Here is a 20,994-nt window from a genome sequence, read left to right as displayed (position 1 = left end):
AGCAACGAAGAACTTGATTTTCTTTCCCCTTGATTGTGCTTTGAACTTTTCCCTAGAATTTCTTACCTAGGCATTAAATAGTTTCCTATCCAAGCATACATGGTATTGTTAGAGCATCTCCAGGAGATCATCCAAATGGACATCTATATGACATATAGAGGACCGAGTCTAAATTTTTTTGCCTGCTTCGCACTCTTATGAGCTGGTAGTGTTTGGTGAAAAGCCTAGCCTGATAAATTTTGCCGTTTAATATTTTGTTTTCTAATTCTTTCTCCAGAGATTTCTGCAAGGAGCTGGTGGAAGGGTGCTCGTCTCTGGACAGCTCCTGCTTCTCCATCTCCACGGTCTCTGGTGGCATCACCAAGCTATGTGAGTTTTGGTCCCCTGTCACATCTCCGGATCCACCCCCTCATATGAGCTACATGTTCTAACGAGACAAAACAGATCTTTGCGTAATCAAACATTCTTAGCAACTCACTTGCTTCAGTTGTCCACGCAGATTGTCATATAACTTAATGAATGCACCACTGTAAGATTGCTTGCTGGTACTATTTATCAAGGTGGGTGATGGCGGCAGCAGCGGCCTCGGGTGGTGGAGGATGGTGTCTGTCGAGGCACCAACAGGTGCAGCTTGTTGGTTGTGGCTTGGCAAGCGTCGTCTCGGCGAGTGCCAGTGCGGCTTCTTCTTTTTTCCTTCCGGTGAGCACCTTGTGTTGGTGTGGCTTCTTTTTTCATTCTGGTGAGCGCCTTGTATACGAAGTCGCATATCGTCTGTTGTTTAGACTCTATTTTCCTGTAGGGCATTGGAGTATTACATGCCCTTTTTGGATGAGATTTGTGTATCCACGTGCTGCTGCCCATCTACATGACTTGAGGTAAACGTGTCTTTGATGTGGATATCTGTGTTGTTCTTAATGTGCTAGAATAATTATTGGGTCACTATTTCGTGTGCTTAATTACAATCTCTTCTCACCTTTTTTTGTACTAATGCCGAAACACTGCAACCGGGGCAAACGAAACATTTCTTCTGTTGGGATTGTGTCCATCATGTTCATCTCCCTATATTTGCCTTTCAGGTTGTCCCGTTTGTTCTAGCGGAGGCAGGTCTTTTGTGAGGATTGTAGCTGCAGGAGATAGGGTCAGTACACCAGATTTCAGAATCACAGTCATTGTACTGGTTGCCGCAGTGGTGCTTCTCCGCACAGGTGCCGGTGGTTGCGACTGTCGACAATTGTGTGTGTATGCCTCTCCATTCGTGAACCCTTCTTGGTTATATTTGATTAATTTGATAGAATATCCGGCCATTTGTGAATGCTTTTGGTTAATTATGGTCTTGTGGAGGATTTATTTTACGGAGTTATGACATTTTGTATTGTGGGTTTGCAGCATACAACATGTCCATCACATGTTTGATCAGGCTGCCTCAGTGACGGTTATGACCGTGGCGTAGGTATACTTATCCTACTCACATTTGTTTTCCCTCTCTCCTTGGTATTGTCATATGCTCTACTTTTTATTCCGCATTCTTAGAGGTATATACAGGTCATTTCATCCTCAGTTCTTCAGGTCACTTATTGCTGCAATAGCTGGGGAGGTTGGAAAGGAGCGTGAATTGTATGGCCAGTCTCTTGTAATCATCCTCCCTAAACTTTGATTTGATATTTCTGCATCTGTTGTACTGCAATTTAATTTTCGTGGAGCGGGTCCGAAGCAGTTGGGTAGCTGCCCTCAAATTAGGTGGGAGTTGCTTACTGTACAGCAAAGTAGGGTATTAGCTTGATGGTCTATTTTGCAAGATAAAGCCAGTGCACATGTTTAGATTTCTAATTTTAATTCGATAGTTTTTGTAGGATTGCTTGCATAGGTATTAATATTTTTTATTACATCTCTTTTATTACATCTATTTCGAGACACTATGCTCGTTATGCTTTTAGTCATACTTAACATTTTCTTCTAGCTGGGCCCTCACTTTTCCCCTTGACCCCAGCCTCCGTCGTGTCTCGCAAGTATGTATATCTGTCAGTGTTATATATATTACACTTCATACCTAAGTTGTGCATGAAGTGATATTTCTTCAGCAAAAGTTACCTGACGGTATTTATTACAGTGTATTTGACATATAAGGAACCTGAGTACAAAATAAAATGGCTGATATGTGGCATGCATCTAAGGTTGTTAGATGTTTCCTTTTTTAGTTCCATAGATGAGAAGATGCGACTCAGGACGTACTCCTTGGACACGAGACAGACGCGTGGATGGGCCGCTTCGGCGCTGCACTGCAGCCTTGGGCAAGCTATTCTTGTCACCGGCGCGGGCGGCGTGCGCTTGAGATTCCACTCGAGATCGACCGGATTCGACAGGATTTTGTAGCCAGTCGAGTTGTAGTAGGAATCAGATCTTGTGAGGTTGTTAAATTTCAGAGAAGATGTAAACTGGTATGAGTTTCAGAATTATATGGCCATATGCTCTGTAATTTTATCCTAAGGCTGCTAATATACGAGTTTCAGATTTTTGTGCACTACCCGAGGCTAGATGGAATGGTGTTCGGTTAGACAAGATAGATGATCTTGCTTGGTAGCTTATCATATGTCTTGTCCCTTTTGATTTTACTTGTTGATCTTCAGATAGTATTTTTGCTGGCAGACCTTCTATAAACAAGATGGTATATGTCCTTGCCATGCTCTATAAAAGGGATTCCATGTTTGTGCATGTGGTATTCTCTAAACTGTAGTTCTCTCTTATTTAGCACAAACTTAAATATCTCGTGATGTTTCATGCATTATCTTCTATGGTTTACCACAGTAGTAAAAAATGTTGTTTGCAGAATAGTTATTTGTCATAGTTTACCCTGTGTGGAAGTTGTAATTAACGATTCCGGGTCCATTTGTGGCTGAGATTTTGGTTTTGGCAGTGGGATGTACGTAGCTTGGCATGTACATCTTGAATCAAAATGGCAGGTACATCTTGACATGGTTGTTTATCACAGGCGTGATTTGAGAAAGATGCACGGTTTTCCATCTTGAATCAATGCTAAGTTTTGTGCTCTTGTAAATGAATATTTCCTTGTGTGATTTGAGGAAGATGCACGGTTTTGTGACTTGCGGAAATTTATTGTTAATTTCGGTTTAGTCATTGCTTATTTCGGTTTAGTCATTGCTTATTTCGGTTTAGCAAAAAGATGTCCTACATTTCCATCGACATTTGCAATAGCCATCAAATTCGCAGAAGGATGCCTTGAAAGCACAAGGGCAAAAGCGACTTCGGCTCCAGCAATAAGTTGGGCACGAACATGACTCTGGATTTTCTTGGCGTTGCTAAATTCAGACATTAACATCAACATGACTCTGGATTTTCTTGGCGTTGCTGAATTCAGACATTTCTGACAAAACATGAGAATTTTGAATCAAAATGGCAGGTACATCTTGACATGGTTGTTTATCACAGGCGTGATTTGAGAAAGATGCACGGTTTTCCATCTTGAATCAGTGCTAAGTTTTGTGCTCTTGCAAATGAATATTTCCTTGTGTGATTTGAGGAAGATGCACGGTTTTGTGACTGCGGAAATTTATTGTTAATTTCGGTTTAGTCATTGCTTATTTGTTAACTGGGTTCTGAAATAAACATGAGTGATTGAGATAAATAAGAGTTGAAATAAATATTTGTTAAGCTGGGTTTCTTGCCTAATGATGCTCACATGTTGAAAATTATTGCTCTTCGTTACTGAAATTTGGATGCGGTATTCAAACGAGAGAATTATGAGTGTTGCAGTGCAATATGGTGCCTGATCTGAAAAGTAATATTCTAAAATACAGTTCCATAAAAATGGTGCAATATGTAGCAACGAAGAACTTGATTTTCTTTCCCCTTGATTGTGTTTTGAACTTTTCCCTAGAATTTCTTACCTAGGCATTAAATAGTTTCCTATCCAAGCATACATGGTATTGTTAGAGCATCTCCAGGAGATCATCCAAATAGACATCTATACGACATATAGAGGACCGAGTCTAAAAAAATTGCCTGCTTCGCACTCTTATGAGCTGGTACTGTTTGGTGAAAATCCTAGCCTGATAAATTTTGCCGTTTACCATGTTGTTTTCTAATTCTTTCTCCAGAGATTTCTGCAAGGAGCTGGTGGAAGGGTGCTCGTCTCTGGACAGCTCCTGCTTCTCCATCTCCACGGTCTCTGGTGGCATCACCAAGCTATGTGAGTTTTGGTCCCCTGTCACATCTCCGGATCCACCCCCTCATATGAGCTACATGTTCTAACAGACAAAACAGATGCTGCGTAATCAAACATTCTTAGCAACTCACTTGCTTCAGTTGTCCACGCAGATTGTCATATAACTTAATGAATGCACCACTGTAAGATTGCTTGCTGGTACTATTTATCAAGGCGGGTGATGGCGGCAGCAGCGGCCTCGGGTGGTGGAGGATGGTGTCTGTCGAGGCACCAACAGGTGCAGCTTGTTGGTTGTGGCTTGGCAAGCGTCGTCTCGGCGAGTGCCAGTGCGGCTTCTTCTTTTTTCCTTCCGGTGAGCACCTTGTGCTGGTGTGGCTTCTTTTTTTCCTTCTGGTGAGCGCCTTGTATACGAAGTCGTATATCGTCTGTTGTTTGCACTCTATTTTCCTGTAGGGCACTGGAGTATTACATGCCCTTTTTGGATGAGATTTGTGTATCCACGTGCTGCTGCCCATCTACATGACTTGAGGTAAACGTGTCTTTGATGTGGATATCTGTGTTGTTCTTAATGTGCTAGAATAATTATTGGGTCACTATTTCTGTGTGCTTAATTACAATCTCTTCTCACCTTTTTTTGTACTAATGCCGAAACACTGCAACCGGGGCAAACGAAACATTTCTTCGTTTGGGATTGTGTCCATCATGTTCATCTCCCTATATTTGCCTTTCATGTTGTCCCGTTTATTCTAGCGGAGGCAGGTCTTTTGTGAGGATTGTAGCTGCAGGAGATAGGGTCAGTACACCAGATTTCAGCATCACAGTCATTGTACTGGTTGCCGCAGTGGTGCTTCTCCGCACAAGTGCCGGTGGTTGCGACTATCGACAATTGTGTGTGTATGCCTCTCCATTCGTGAACCCTTCTTGGTTATATTTGATTAATTTGATAGAATATCCGGCCATTTGTGAATGCTTTTGGTTAATTATGGTCTTGTGGAGGATTTATTTTCTGGAGTTATGACATTTTGTATTGTGGGTTTGCAGCATACAACATGTCCATCACATGTTTGATCAGGCTGCCTCGATGACGGTTATGACCGTGGCGCGAGTGTACTTATCCTACTCACATTTGTTTTCCCTCTCTCCTTGGTATTGTCATATGCTCTACTTTTTATTCCGTATTCTTAGAGGTATATACAGAGTCATTTCATCCTCGGTTCTTCGGGTCACTTATTGCTGCAATAGCTGGGGAGGTTGGAAAGGAGCGTGAATTGTATGGCCAGTCTCTTGTAATCATCCTCCCTAAACTTTGATTTGATATTTCTGCATCTGTTGTACTGCAATTTAGTTTTCGTGGAGCGGGTCCGAAGCAGTTGGGTAGCTGCCCTCAAGTTAGGTGGGAGTTGCTTACTGTACAGCAAAGTAGGGTATTAACTTGATGGTCTATTTTGCAAGATAAAGCCAGTGCACATGTTTAGATTTCTAATTTTAATTCGATAGTTTTTGTAGGATTGCTTGCATAGGCATTAATATTTTTTATTACATCTCTTTTAATACATCTATTTCGAGACACTATGCTCGTTATGCTTTTAGTCATACTTAACATTTTGTTCTAGCTGGGCCCTCACTTTTCCCCTTGACCCCAGCCTCCGTCGTGTCTTGAAAGTATGTATATCTGTCAGTGTTATATATATTACACTTCATACCTAAGTTGTGCATGAAGTGATATTTCTTCAGCAAAAGTTACCTGACGGTATTTATTACAGTGTATTTGACATATAAGGAACACTGAGTACAAAATAAAATGGCTGATATGTGGCATGCATCTAAGGTTGTTAGATGTTTCCGTTTTTTAGTTCCATAGATGAGAAGATGCGACTCGGGACGTACTCCTTGGACACGAGACAGACGCGTGGATGGGCCGCTTCAGCGCTGCCTGCAGCCTTGGGCAAGCTGTTACTGTCACCAGCGCAAGGCGGCGTGCGCTTGAGATTCCACTCGAGATTGACCGGATTCGACCGGATTTTGTAGCCAGTCGAGTTGTAGTGTTCAGGAATCAGATCTTGTGAGGTTGTTAAATTTCAGAGAAGATGTAAACTGGTATGAGTTTCAGAATTATATGGCCATATGCTCTGTAATTTTATCCTAAGGCTGCTAATATACGAGTTTCAGATTTTTGTGCACTACCCGGGCTAGATGGAATGGTGTTCAGTTAGACAAGATAGATGATCTTGCTTGGTAGCTTATCATATGTACTGTCCCTTTTGATTTTACTTGTTGATCTTCAGATAGTATTTTTGCTGGCAGACCTTCTATAAACAAGATAGTATATGTCCTTGCCATGCTCTATAAAAGGGATTCCATGTTTGTGCATGTGGTATTCTCTAAACTGTAGTTCTCTCTTATTTAGCACAAACTTAACTATCTCGTGATGTTTCATGCATTATTTTCTATAGTTTACCACAGTAGTAAAAAATGTTGTTTGCAGAATAGTTATTTGTCACAGTTTACCCTGTGTGGAAGTTGTAATTAACGATTCCGGGTCCATTTGTGGCTGAGATTTTGGTTTTGGCAGTGGGATGTACGTAGCTTGGCATGTACATCTTGAATCAAAATGGCAGGTACATCTTGACATGGTTGTTTATCACGGGCGTGATTTGAGAAAGATGCACGGTTTTCCATCTTGAATCAATGCTAAGTTTTGTGCTCTTGCAAATGAATATTTCCTTGTGTGATTTGAGGAAGATGCACGGTTTTGTGACTGCGGAAATTTATTGTTAATTTCGGTTTAGTCATTGCTTATTTCGGTTTAGTCATTGCTTATTTCGGTTTAGCAAAAAGATGTCCTACATTTCCATCGACATTTGCCATAGCCATCAAATTCGCAGAAGCTTCGGCTCCAGCAATAAGTTGGGCACGAACATGACTCTGGATTTTCTTGGCGTTGCTGAATTCAGACATTAACATCAACATGACTCTGGATTTTCTTGGCGTTGCTGAATTCAGACATTTCTGACAAAACATGAGAATTTTGAATCAAAATGGCAGGTACATCTTGACATGGTTGTTTATCACAGGCGTGATTTGAGAAAGATGCAGGGTTTTCCATCTTGAATCAATGCTAGGTTTTGTGCTCTTGCAAATGAATATTTCCTTGTGTGATTTGAGGAAGATGCACGGTTTTGTGACTGCAGAAATTTATTGTTAATTTCGGTTTAGTCATTGCTTATTTGTTAACTGGGTTCTGAAATAAACATGAGTGATTGAGATAAATAAGAGTTGAAATAAATATTTGTTAACTGGGTTTCTTGCCTAATGATGCTCACATGTTGAAAATTATTGCTCTTCGTTACTGAAATTTGGATGCAGTATTCAAACGAGAGAATTATGAGTGTTGCGAGTGCAATATGGTGCCTGATCTGAAAAGTAATATTCTAAAATACAGTTCCATAAAAATGGTGCAATATGTAGCAACGAAGAACTTGATTTTCTTTCCCCTTGATTGTGCTTTGAACTTTTCCCTAGAATTTCTTACCTAGGCATTAAATAGTTTCCTATCCAAGCATACATGGTATTGTTAGAGCATCTCCAGGAGATCATCCAAATGGACATCTATACGACATATAGAGGACCGAGTCTAAAATTTTTGCCTGCTTCGCACTCTTATGAGCTGGTAGTGTTTGGTGAAAAGCCTAGCCTGATAAATTTTGCCGTTTACTATTTTGTTTTCTAATTCTTTCTCCAGAGATTTCTGCAAGGAGCTGGTGGAAGGGTGCTCGTCTCTGGACAGCTCCTGCTTCTCCATCTCCACGGTCTCTGAAGGAGATATGCCCTAGAGGCAATAATAAAGTGGTTATTATTTATATCTTTATGTTTATGATAAATGTTTATATATCATGCTATAATTGTATTAACCGAAACATTAGTACATGTGTGATATGTAGACAAACAAAGAAGTCCCTAGTATGCCTCTTAACTAGCTTGTTGATTAATTGATGATTAGTTTCATAATCATGAACATTGGATGTTATTAATAACAAGGTTATGTCATTGTATGAATGATATAATGGACACACCCAATTAAGCGTAGCATAAGATCTCGTCATTAAGTTATTTGCTATAAGCTTTTCGATACATAGTTACCTAGTCCTTATGACCATGAGATCATGTAAATCACTTATACCGGAAAGGTACTTTGATTACACCAAACGCCACTGCGTAAATGGGTGGTTATAAAGGTGGGATTAAGTATCCGGAAAGTATGAGTTGAAGCATATGGATCAACGAGTGGGATTTGTCCATCCCGATGACGGATAGATATACTCTGGGCCCTCTCGGTGGAATGTCGTCTAAATGTCTTGCAAGCATATGAATAAGTTCATAAGAGACCACATACCACGGTACGAGTAAAGAGTACTTGTCAGGAGACGAGGTTGAACAAGGTATAGAGTGATACCGAAGATCAAACCTCGGACAAGTAAAATATCGCGAGACAAAGGGAATTGGTATTTTATGTGAATGGTTCATTCGATCACTAAAGTCATCGTTGAATATGTGGGAGCCATTATGGATCTCCGGATCCCGCTATTGGTTATTGGTCGGAGTGAGTACTCAACCATGTCCGCATAGTTCACGAACCGTAGGGTGACACACTTAAAGTTGGATGTTGAAATGGTAGTACTTGAATATGGAATGGAGTTCGAATATTTGTTCGGAGTCCCGGATGAGATCCCGGACATCACGAGGAGTTCCGAATGGTCCGGAGAATAAGATTCATATATAGGATGTCATTTTATGTGAATTAAATTGACGCGGAAGGTTCTATGGAAGGTTCTAGAAGGTTCTAGAAAAGTCCGGAAGAAACCACCAAGGAAGGTGGAGTCCACATGGGACTCCACCTCCATGGCCCGCCAACCCTAGTGGGGGAGGAGTCCCAAGTGGACTCCCCCTTAGGGGGCCGGCCACCCCCCCATATGGGAGGTGGAACTCCCACCTCTGGTGGGAGTCCTAGCTTGGCTAGGTTTCCCCTCCATATGGAAGGTTTTTGGTTCGGGTCTTATTCGAAGACTTGGATACCAACTCTTGGGGTTCCACCTATATAATGAGGGCCAAGGGGAGGGGGCCGGCCACCCCCAAGCACCACAAGGTGGTCGCACCACTAGATGGCCGGCGCCCCCCCTCTCCCCAAACCCTAGCGGCCTCTCTCCTCCACCGCATCCCGCACGCTTAGCGAAGCTCCGCTGGATTTCTCCACCACCACCGACACCACGCCGTCGTGCTGTCGGATTCAAGAGGAGCTACTACTTCCTCTGCCCGCTGGAACGGGGAGGTGGACGTCGTCTTCATCAACAACCGAACGTGTGACCGAGTACGGAGGTGCTGCCCGTTCGTGGCGCCGGAGCGATCGTGATCAAGATCTTCTACGCGCTTTTGCAAGCGGCAAGTGAACGTCTACCGCAGCAACAAGAGCCTCATCTTGTAGGCTTTGGAATCTCTTCAAGGGTGAGACTCGATACCCCCTCGTTGCTACCGTCTTCTAGATTGCATCTTGGCTTGGATTGCGTGTTCGCGGTAGGAAAATTTTTGTTTTCTATGCAACGTTATCCTACAGTGGTATCAGAGCCGTGTCTATGCATAGATGGTTGCACGAGTAGAACACAATGTTTTTGTGGGCATTGATGCTCTTGTTGTCTTTAGTTTGAGTACTTTGCATCTTTGTGGCATAGTGGGATGAAGCGGCTCGGACTAACTTTACATGACCGCGTTCATGAGACTTGTTCCTCGTTCGACATGCAACTTGTATTGCATAAGAGGCTTTGCGGGTGTCTCGTCTCTCCTACTATAGTGAAGATTCAACTTACTCTTCTATTGACAACACTAGTATCACCGTTGTGGTTCATGTTCGTAGGTAGATTAGATCTTACTCGAAAACCCTAAACCACGTAAAATATGCAAACCAAATTAGAGACATCTAACTTGTTTTTGCAGGGTTTGGTGATGTGATATGGCCATAATGTGATGATGAATATGTATGAGATGATCATTATTGTATTGTGGCAACCGGCAGGAGCCTTATGGTTGTCTTTAATTTTCATGTTGAGTAGTATTTCAAAGTAGTTGTAATAGTTGCTACATGAGGTGAACAACCATGAAGACGGCGCCATGGACCTTGACGCTACGCCAACGATGATGGAGATCATGCCCGTTGATGATGGAGATCATGTCCGTGCTTTGGAGATGAAGATCAAAGGCGCAAAGACAAAAGGGCCATATCATATCACATATGAATTGCATGTGATGTTAATCCTTTATGCATCTTATTTTGCTTAGATCGCGATGGTAGCATTATAAGATGATCCCTCACATTAATATCAAGATAATAAAGTGTTCTCCCCTCGTATGCACCGTTGTACAGTTCGTCGTTTCGAAGCATCTCGTGATGATCGGATGTGATAGACTCAACGTTCACATACAACGGGTGTAAGCCATGTTGCACACGCGGAATACTTGGGTATGCTTGACGAGCCTAGCATGTACAGACATGGCCTCGGGACAACGGAAACCGAAAGGTTGAACATGAGTCATATGGATGATATGATCAACATGCTGATGTTCACCATTGAAGCTACATCATCTCACGTGATGATCGGTTTTGGTGTAGTGGATGTGGATCGTGTACCACTTAACAACTATGAGGGATGTTGTATTAAGTGGGAGTTCATTAGTAATTAGATTAAAACATGAACTAATTATCATAAACATAGTCTGAGTAGTATTTTGTATTAATTTTGTAGTATTGGCATCCGTTTTTCCACCATGCGCTAGTCTTATAATTGAGATAGAAATACTGTTAAAATCTGATAAGAAACATTACGGACTGGTACCGTATTGTTAAGGAATCAAGAATTGATTAAGTCCTATTGCAAACTTTTAGTAACCTCACATTGTTGATTCAAAGAGCTATGGTTTCAATTAGTACCTAAAGTTATCTTGTCTCCATGAAACTTGAAGTTCAAATTTGTTTGAAAAGTAAGGAGCTGAAAATTTAGTTTTCAGAAATAATCAAGGTATGAGATATATGTGATATCTAAGACCTTATTGCAAGATGATAGAATATAAATTTGGTGAGACTACATAAACTCATAAGTTTTATGGGAATGTATGAAGGTTGAAGACGCAAGGCGTCACAATCCTCCAACTATTGGGGCACTAATAGTATTCGCGTATCCATGAAGTTATCATCCTTAGTATGCACCGTTGCTAAGACTCGTCGTATCGAAGCATCACGTGATGATCGGGTGTTATAGATTCTACGTGTGCATACAACGGGTGCAAGCCAGATTTGCACATGCGAATACTGAGGTTAAAACTTTTCGAGTCTAGCATGTACAGACATGGTCTCGGAAAGTCATCATGATACAATGGATAAAATTATGAGTGAAATTGTTCATCATATTACAAAGTTACTAATAGTGAAATCTGAAACACTTGTCATATGATGATCAACTTAAAGTAAGAACCTCAAGGTTATTGGTATTTGACCAACAAACCTAGAAGTTAATAATGTTAAAGTGTTTTTCTGAATAATGAGGAAAGCTAAAAGAGAAACTGCAAAAGATATTTTGGCAAAAAGAAAAGAAAAGACTAGAAAGTCTAGCTCAGGTGTATATAAATGATATACATGTTATGGTTGTATTCCTAGTTAAGTCACACTATGAAATTCTTGGGTATTAGTACTATATTGGCTGGTATGAAGTGTCATACAAAACAACGCAATACAAGAATACAATGGCCTAAGTGATTGACAAGGAATATGATAGGAATGCACGTCTGGAACAAAAATAAAGTGTTATTATGTTCATCGTTGGCATTCTATCTTGCCCTTAGAATTTATAATAAAGAACTTAATAATTGTTATTTTGATCTGGTCAAAAGAAAACAATGAGTTGTTCAAATTATGACATTACTCCATGTACGATGGATAAAGTTATTATAAATCTTAATGGTGAAACACACATACATAACACTGACGCTAAAATGCCATAAGGCAAATGATTTGAATTTCACTTATTTGTGGAACCGCCATTTAGGTCATGTTAGAAAGGAACGCATGAAGGAACTCCATGCAAATGGATTTTTGGAGTCATTTGATTTGTTGAATCGTTTAGCGCTTGCAAAATCTTTTCTAAAAAGTAATGACTGAAATACCGTTCATAGGCCAAGAGTTGAACGGGCAACTAACTTAGTGAAAAATACATGATGATGTATGTGGTTCACTGGGCATAGTTGTGTGCGGGAGATTCTTCTACTTCATGAAAACTTTCAACAATGAATTGAGTATATATATGTGGATATATTCAATAAGGAAGAAGTTTGAAACATTTGAATGGATTCAAATAAATTTCAGCATGAAGTGGAAATCATCGTAATAGAAAAGTCAAATATCTATGATTGGATCATGGTGAAAATATTTGAATTACGAGTTTTAGCGAACATCTAAGAGAGTCATGAAATTGTTCTACAACTCACATTTCTTGGAGCATCATAATGATGATATAGTATCCGAGAGATGTATCCAAGCCTTGTTGGATTAATGATGAGATAAAATATTATGACGCCATTATATTTTTGTGGATTATGCTTTAGTGACTACCGCTTTTACACTGAATAGAGCATCATCATGATCTGATGAAATGACACCATACTAGTTATGGCATGGGTATAAACCCTAATAGTCCTTTCTTTAAATTTTGGTCTAAGAATTTACAACCAAAATCGGATGAATGTCTTTGTTGGTTATCCCAGAGAATTGATTGGAAATTCTTCCCACGAGAGAAAGACAAAAGTGTTTGTCAATGTTTCTTATTTCCGAGAAATTGTTTTTAGTGAAGTATTTGAGTGGGAGGACAATATAATTTGATAAGGTTTATGAACCCGAGCATAATGATCAGAGTAGCGCAGCATCGGAATTGGTTTCGGAAGCGGCCACAACGATCATGGCTCCCATGACTACAAAGTGTTTTAGTCATGGAGATCGAAGTACATATTGAACCTTGTAGGTATGGTTTACTTTGTGATCAAATAAATGATTTGTGGACAAAGGATTGATTTTGAACAATGATAAACCAACTATAAACAAAGAAGTTATGATGGGCCCTGACTCCGTTAAAATGGCCATGCGCCATGAAATCCATAATAGATGAATACTTTTTGAAAGTAAATGGATCTATAGACTTGGATGAAATATCCTTAAAGAAAGCTCGACTTGTTGAAAAATTGTTTACAACAAAGTTCAAAGAGTTGACTACGATAAGATTAGATCTTCCGTAGCAATGCTTATAGTCTATGTGGATTATTCTAGTAATCACTACATATTTCTTTTATGAGATATGCTAGTAGGATGGCAAAATACATTACTTATCGAAGTATGTATTAAAGGTGTATACAAGATACAACCAAGAGTTTTGCTGGTCACGTGGAATACTAGATAGGTATACGAACTTCAATTGGATGAAGTAAGTATCGCGGAGTAGGAATCTTCACCAGATGAAATAGTCAAAGAGTTTTTTGATTTCATCAGAGACGATGAAGAGGCTTGCATTTGCAAGAAATTAAGTGGGAGCGCTAAGACATATTTATAGTACTTTATGTAGGTGACATATAGTTGGTTATAAATGATGTAATTATATACTTGATTAAAAGGATTCATTGAGAAATTAACTTCAATGAAAGAATATGGACTGAAACAAATTTAGTGTCAAGATCTATGAAGATAGATTGAAACACATAAATAAGTTTAAGTCAAAGTACATAGAATAGATATTGAAATAGTTCAATATAGAAATATTAAGAAAATAATCTTGTCATGTTAAAGTTTTAACAAGACTTGAGTGTATCTGACACTCAATGAGTAAAAACACATGAGTGATTATAGATCACGAATAATATGTACACAATCAGATATCATGTGCTATAAAGTGTTATAAGCATATACCAGAATGATTCATATGATGATCATTGGATGACAGTAAGAATATCCTTGAGTACTTTAGAAGAACTAAGGATATATATATATTTTTTTGTATGAAGAAATGACAAACAAATCGCTGTAAGGTGTTACACCGATATTGGTTTTGTCACATATAAAATTTAATTTCAATCTCAAATTAGACTAAGTGTTGTTTAAAAGGTAGCACAATGAGCTAGAAGTTGTCTATGCTAGATTTAGAAGAGTTCTAAATATTGTGACGGAATCTACAAAAGAAGGCAGAGTATGTCATTGTTTTGATAATGACAAGGGATGTTAAAGTAAAGAGGTTCTTTGAGAACTTGGTGTAGTTCCGACAGAGTCAGAACTTTGAAGCTATATTGTGTGTGACAATATTAGTGACATATTTCAGACCGCGGAATTAAGGTTCCACCAGTAAGACCAAACATATTTAATGCCGACTCATTTGAAATCGAGTGATGCGTTGAGACGCAAATGAATTACAAAATACATACGTTTCGAGCGTGTCAGATCCGTTGACTAAAACCTCTCCCGTGAGCAATACATGATAAAGCACCGGAAGGCCAAGGTGTTATATCTTTACAAATGTAAACTAGATTATTGACTCTAGTGCAAGTGGGAGACTGAAGGAGATATGCCCTAGAGGCAATAATAAAGTGGTTATTATTTATATCTTTATGTTTATGATAAATGTTTATATATCATGCTATAATTGTATTAACCGAAACATTAGTACATGTGTGATATGTAGACAAACAAAGAAGTCCCTAGTATGCCTCTTAACTAGCTTGTTGATTAATGGATGATTAGTTTCATAATCATGAACATTGGATGTTATTAATAACAAGGTTATGTCATTGTATGAATGATATAATGGACACACCCAATTAAGCGTAGCATAAGATCTCGTCATTAAGTTATTTGCTATAAGCTTTTCGATACATAGTTACCTAGTCCTTATGACCATGAGATCATGTAAATCACTTATACCGGAAAGGTACTTTGATTACACCAAACGCCACTGCGTAAATGGGTGGTTATAAAGGTGGGATTAAGTATCCGGAAAGTATGAGTTGAAGCATATGGATCAACAGTGGGATTTGTCCACCCCGATGACGGATAGATATACTCTGGGCCCTCTCGGTGGAATGTCGTCTAAATGTCTTGCAAGCATATGAATAAGTTCATAAGAGACCACATACCACGGTACGAGTAAAGAGTACTTGTCAGGAGATGAGGTTGAACAAGGTATAGAGTGATACCGAAGATCAAACCTCGGACAAGTAAAATATCGCGAGACAAAGGGAATTGGTATTGTATGTGAATGGTTCATTCGATCACTAAAGTCATCGCTGAATATGTGGGAGCCATTATGGATCTCCAGATCCCGCTATTGGTTATTGGTCGGAGTGAGTACTCAACCATGTCCGCATAGTTCACGAACCGTAGGGTGACACACTTAAAGTTGGATGTTGAAATGGTAATACTTGAATATGGAATGGAGTTCGAATATTTGTTCGGAGTCCCGGATGAGATCCCGGACATCACGAGGAGTTCCGGAATGGTCCGGAGAATAAGATTCATATATAGGATGTCATTTTATGTGAATTAAATTGACGCGGAAGGTTCTATGGAAGGTTCTAGAAGGTTCTAGAAAAGTCCGGAAGAAACCACCAAGGAAGGTGGAGTCCACATGGGACTCCACCTCCATGGCCGGCCAACCCTAGTGGGGGAGGAGTCCCAAGTGGACTCCCCCTTAGGGGGCCGGCCACCCCCCATATGGGAGGTGGAACTCCCACCTCTAGTGGGAGTCCTAGCTTGGCTAGGTTCCCCTCCATATGGAAGGTTTTTGGTTCGGGTCTTATTCGAAGACTTGGATACCAACTCTTGGGGTTCCACCTATATAATGAGGGCCAAGGGGAGGGGGCCGGCCACCCCCAAGCACCACAAGGTGGTCGCACCACTAGATGGCCGGCGCCCCCCTCTCCCCAAACCCTAGCGGCCTCTCTACTCCACCGCATCCCGCATGCTTAGCGAAGCTCCGCTGGATTTCTCCACCACCACCGACATCACGCCGTCGTGCTGTCGGATTCAAGATGAGCTACTACTTCCGCTGCCCGCTGGAACGGGGAGGTGGACGTCGTCTTCATCAACAACCGAACGTGTGACCGAGTACGGAGGTGCTGCCCGTTCGTGGCGCCGGAAGCGATCGTGATCAAGATCTTCTACGCGTTTTTGCAAGCGGCAAGTGAACGTCTACCGCAGCAACAAGAGCCTCATCTTGTAGGCTTTGGAATCTCTTCAAGGGTGAGACTCGATACCCCCTCGGTGCTACCGTCTTCTAGATTGCATCTTGGCTTGGATTGCGTGTTCGCGGTAGGAAATTTTTTGTTTTCTATGCAACGTTATCCTACAGTCTCTGGTGGCATCACCAAGCTATGTGAGTTTTGGTCCCCTGTCACATCTCCGGATCCACCCCCTCATATGAGCTACATGTTCTAACAGACAAAACAGATGCTGCGTAATCAAACATTCTTAGCAACTCACTTGCTTCAGTTGTCCACGCAGATTGTCATATAACTTAATGAATGCACCACTTTAAGATTGCTTGCTGGTACTATTTATCAAGGCGGGTGATAGCGGCAGCAGCGGCCTCGGGTGGTGGAGGATGGTGTCTGTCGAGGCACCAATAGGTGCAGCTTGTTGGTTGTGGCTTGGCAAGCGTCGTCTCGGCGAGTGCCAGTGCGGCTTCTTCTTTTTTCCTTCCGGTGATCACCTTGTGCTGGTGTGGCTTCTTTTTTCCTTCTGGTGAGCGCCTTGTATACGAAGTCGTATATCGTCTGTTGTTTACACTCTATTTTCCTGTAGGGCACTGGAGTATTACATGCCCTTTTTGGATGAGATTTGTGTATCCACGTGCTTGCTGCCCATCTACATGACTTGAGGTAAACGTGTCTTTGATGTGGATATCCGTGTTGTTCTTAATGTGCTAGAATAATTATTGGGTCACTATTTCGTGTGCTTAATTACAATCTCTTCTCACCTTTTTTTGTACTAATGCCGAAACATCGCAACCGGGGCAAACGAAACATTTCTTCCGTTGGGATTGTGTCCATCATGTTCATCTCCCTATATTTGCCTTTCAGGTTGTCCCGTTTGTTCTAGCGGAGGCAGGTCTTTTGTGAGGATTGTAGCTGCAGGAGATAGGGTCAGTACACCAGATTTCAGCATCACAATCATTATACTGGTTGCCGCAGTGGTGCTTCTCCGCACAGGTGCCGGTGGTTGTGACTGCCGACAATTGTGTGTGTATGCCTCTCCATTCGTGAACCCTTCTTGGTTATATTTGATTAATTTGATAGAATATCCGGCCATTTGTGAATGCTTTTGGTTAATTATGGTCTTGTGGAGGATTTATTTTCTGGAGTTATGACATTTTGTATTGTGGGTTTGCAGCATACAACATGTCCATCACATGTTTGATCAGGCTGCCTCAGTGACGGTTATGACCGTGGCGCAGGTATACTTATCCTACTCACATTTGTTTTCCCTCTCTCCTTGGTATTGTCATATGCTCTACTTTTTATTCCGCATTCTTAGAGGTATATACAGGTCATTTCATCCTCAGTTCTTCAGGTCACTTATTGCTGCAATAGCTGGGGAGGTTGGAAAGGAGCGTGAATTGTATGGCCAATCTCTTGTAATCATCCTCCCTAAACTTTGATTTGATATTTCTGCATCTGTTGTACTGCAATTTAATTTTTGTGGAGCGGGTCCGAAGCAATTGGGTAGCTGCCCTCAAATTAGGTGGGAGTTGTTTACTGTACATAAAAGTAGGGTATTAACTTGATGGTCTATTTTGCAAGATAAAGCCAGTGCACATGTTTAGATTTCTAATTTTAATTCGATAGTTTTTGTAGGATTGCTTGCATAGGCATTAATATTTTTTATTACATCTCTTTTATTACATCTATTTCGAGACACTATGCTCGTTATGCTTTTAGTCATACTTAACATTTTGTTCTAGCTGGGCCCTCACTTTTCCCCTTGACCCCAGCCTCCGTCGTGTCTCGAAAGTATATATATCTCGTCGGTGTTATATATATTACACTTCATACCTAAGTTGTGCATGAAGTGATATTTCTTCAACAAAAGTTACCCGACGGTATTTATTACAGTGTATTTGACATATAAGGAACCTGAGTACAAAATAAAATGGCTGATATGTGGCATGCATCTAAGGTTGTTAGATGTTTCCGTTTTTTAGTTCCATAGATGAGAAGATGCGACTCAGGACGTACTCCTTGGACACGAGACAGACGCGTGGATGGGCCGCTTCAGCGCTGCCTGCAGCCTTGGGCAAGCTGTTACTGTCACCAGCGCAGGGCGGCGTGCGCTTGAGATTCCACTCGAGATCGACCGGATTCGACCGGATTTTGTAGCCAGTCGAGTTGTAGTGTTCAGGAACCAGATCTTGTGAGGTTGTTAAATTTCAGAGAAGATGTAAACTGGTATGAGTTTCAGAATTATATGGCCATATGCTCTGTAATTTTATCCTAAGGCTGCTAATATACGAGTTTCAGATTTTTGTGCACTACCCAGGCTAGATTGAATGGTGTTCAGTTAGACAAGATAGATGATCTTGCTTGGTAGCTTGTCATATGTACTGTCCCTTTTGATTTTACTTGTTGATCTTCAGGTAGTATTTTTGCTGGCAGACCTTCTATAAACAAGATGGTACATGTCCTTGCCATGCTCTATAAAAGGGATTCCATGTTTGTGCATGTGGTATTCTCTAAACTGTAGTTCTCTCTTATTTAGCACAAACTTAACTATCTCGTGATGTTTCATGCATTATCTTCTATGGTTTACCACAGTAGTAAAAAATGTTGTTTGCAGAATAGTTATTTGTCACAGTTTACCCTGTGTGGAAGTTGTAATTAACGATTCCGGGTCCATTTGTGGCTGAGATTTTGGTTTTGACAGTGGGATGTACGTAGCTTGGCATGTACATCTTGAATCAAAATGGCAGGTACATCTTGACATGGTTGTTTATCACAGGCGTGATTTGAGAAAGATGCACGGTTTTCCATCTTGAATCAATGCTAAGTTTTGTGCTCTTGCAAATGAATATTTCCTTGTGTGATTTGAGGAAGATGCACGGTTTTGTGACTGCGGAAATTTATTGTTAATTTCGGTTTAGTCATTGCTTATTTCGGTTTAGTCATTGCTTATTTCGGTTTAGCAAAAAGATGTCCTTCATTTCCATCGACATTTGCAATAGCCATCAAATTCGCAGAAGGATGCCTTGAAAGCACAAGGGCAAAAGCGACTTCGGCTCCAGCAATAAGTTGGGCACGAACATGACTCTGGATTTTCTTGGCGTTGCTGAATTCAGACATTAACATCAACATGACTCTGGATTTTCTTGGCGTTGCTGAATTCAGACATTTCTGACAAAACATGAGAATTTTGAATCAAAATGGCAGGTACATCTTGACATGGTTGTTTATCACAGGCGTGATTTGAGAAAGATGCACGGTTTTCCATCTTGAATCAATGCTAAGTTTTGTGCTCTTGCAAATGAATATTTCCTTGTGTGATTTGAGGAAGATGCACGGTTTTGTGACTGCGGAAATTTATTGTTAATTTCGGTTTAGTCATTGCTTATTTGTTAACTGGGTTCTGAAATAAACATGAGTGATTGAGATAAATAAGAGTTGAAATAAATATTTGTTAACTGGGATTCTTGCCTAATGATGCTCACATGTTGAAAATTATTGCTCTTCGTTACTGAAATTTGGATGCAGTATTCAAACAGAGAATTATGAGTGTTGCAGTGCAATATGGTGCCTGATCTGAAAAGTAATATTCTAAAATACAGTTCCATAAAAATGGTGCAATATGTAGCAACGAAGAACTTGATTTTCTTTCCCCTTGATTGTGCTTTGAACTTTTCCCTAGAATTTCTTACCTAGGCATTAAATAGTTTCCTATCCAAGCATACATGGTATTGTTAGAGCATCTCCAGGAGATCATCCAAATGGACATCTATAGGACATATAGAGGACCGAGTCTAAAATTTTTGCCTGCTTCGCACTCTTATGAGCTGGTAGTGTTTGGTGAAAAGCCTAGCCTGATAAATTTTGCCGTTTACCATTTTGTTTTCTAATTCTTTCTCCAGAGATTTCTGCAAGGAGCTGGTGGAAGGGTGCTCGTCTCTGGACAGCTCCTGCTTCTCCATCTCCACGGTCTCTGGTGGCATCACCAAGCTATGTGAGTTTTGGTCCCCTGTCACATCTCCGGATCCACCCCTCATATGAGCTACATGTTCTAACGGACAAAACGAGATCGTTGCGTAATCAAACATTCTTAGCAACTCACTTGCTTCGAGTTGTCCACGCAGATTGTCATATAACTTAATGAATGCACCACTGTAAGATTGCTTGCTGGTACTATTTATCAAGGCGGGTGATGGCGGCAGCAGCGGCCTCGGGTGGTGGAGGATGGTGTCTGTCGAGGCACCAACAGGTGCAGCTTGTTGGTTGTGGCTTGGCAAGCGTCGTCTCGGCGAGTGCCAGTGCGGCTTCTTCTTTTTTCCTTCCGGTGAGCACCTTGTGCTGGTGTGGCTTCTTTTTTCCTTCTGGTGAGCGCCTTGTATACGAAGTCGTATATCGTCTGTTGTTTACACTCTATTTTCCTGTAGGGCACTGGAGTATTACATGCCCTTTTTGGATGAGATTTGTGTATCCACGTGCTGCTGCCCATCTACATGACTTGAGGTAAACGTGTCTTTGATGTGGATATC

General features: G+C 40.8%; 1 long non-coding RNA gene across 1 annotated transcript; it reads left to right on the top strand.

The window, feature by feature from the left end:
* Positions 1-1,190: 1,190 nt before the first annotated feature.
* Positions 1,191-17,877, top strand: LOC124659871. The gene is made up of 3 exons (XR_006989728.1): positions 1,191-1,239; positions 17,643-17,706; positions 17,787-17,877. It is a non-coding gene; the product is annotated as an uncharacterized LOC124659871 (long non-coding RNA).
* Positions 17,878-20,994: the final 3,117 nt, after the last annotated feature.

The sequence above is a fragment of the Lolium rigidum genome, chromosome 6, assembly GCF_022539505.1.
Source record: "Lolium rigidum isolate FL_2022 chromosome 6, APGP_CSIRO_Lrig_0.1, whole genome shotgun sequence".
In the NCBI taxonomy this organism is placed as follows: Eukaryota; Viridiplantae; Streptophyta; class Magnoliopsida; order Poales; family Poaceae; genus Lolium; species Lolium rigidum.
The sequence above is the reverse complement of the archived record's forward strand: the minus strand, read 5'-3'. Positions and strand labels throughout refer to the sequence as shown.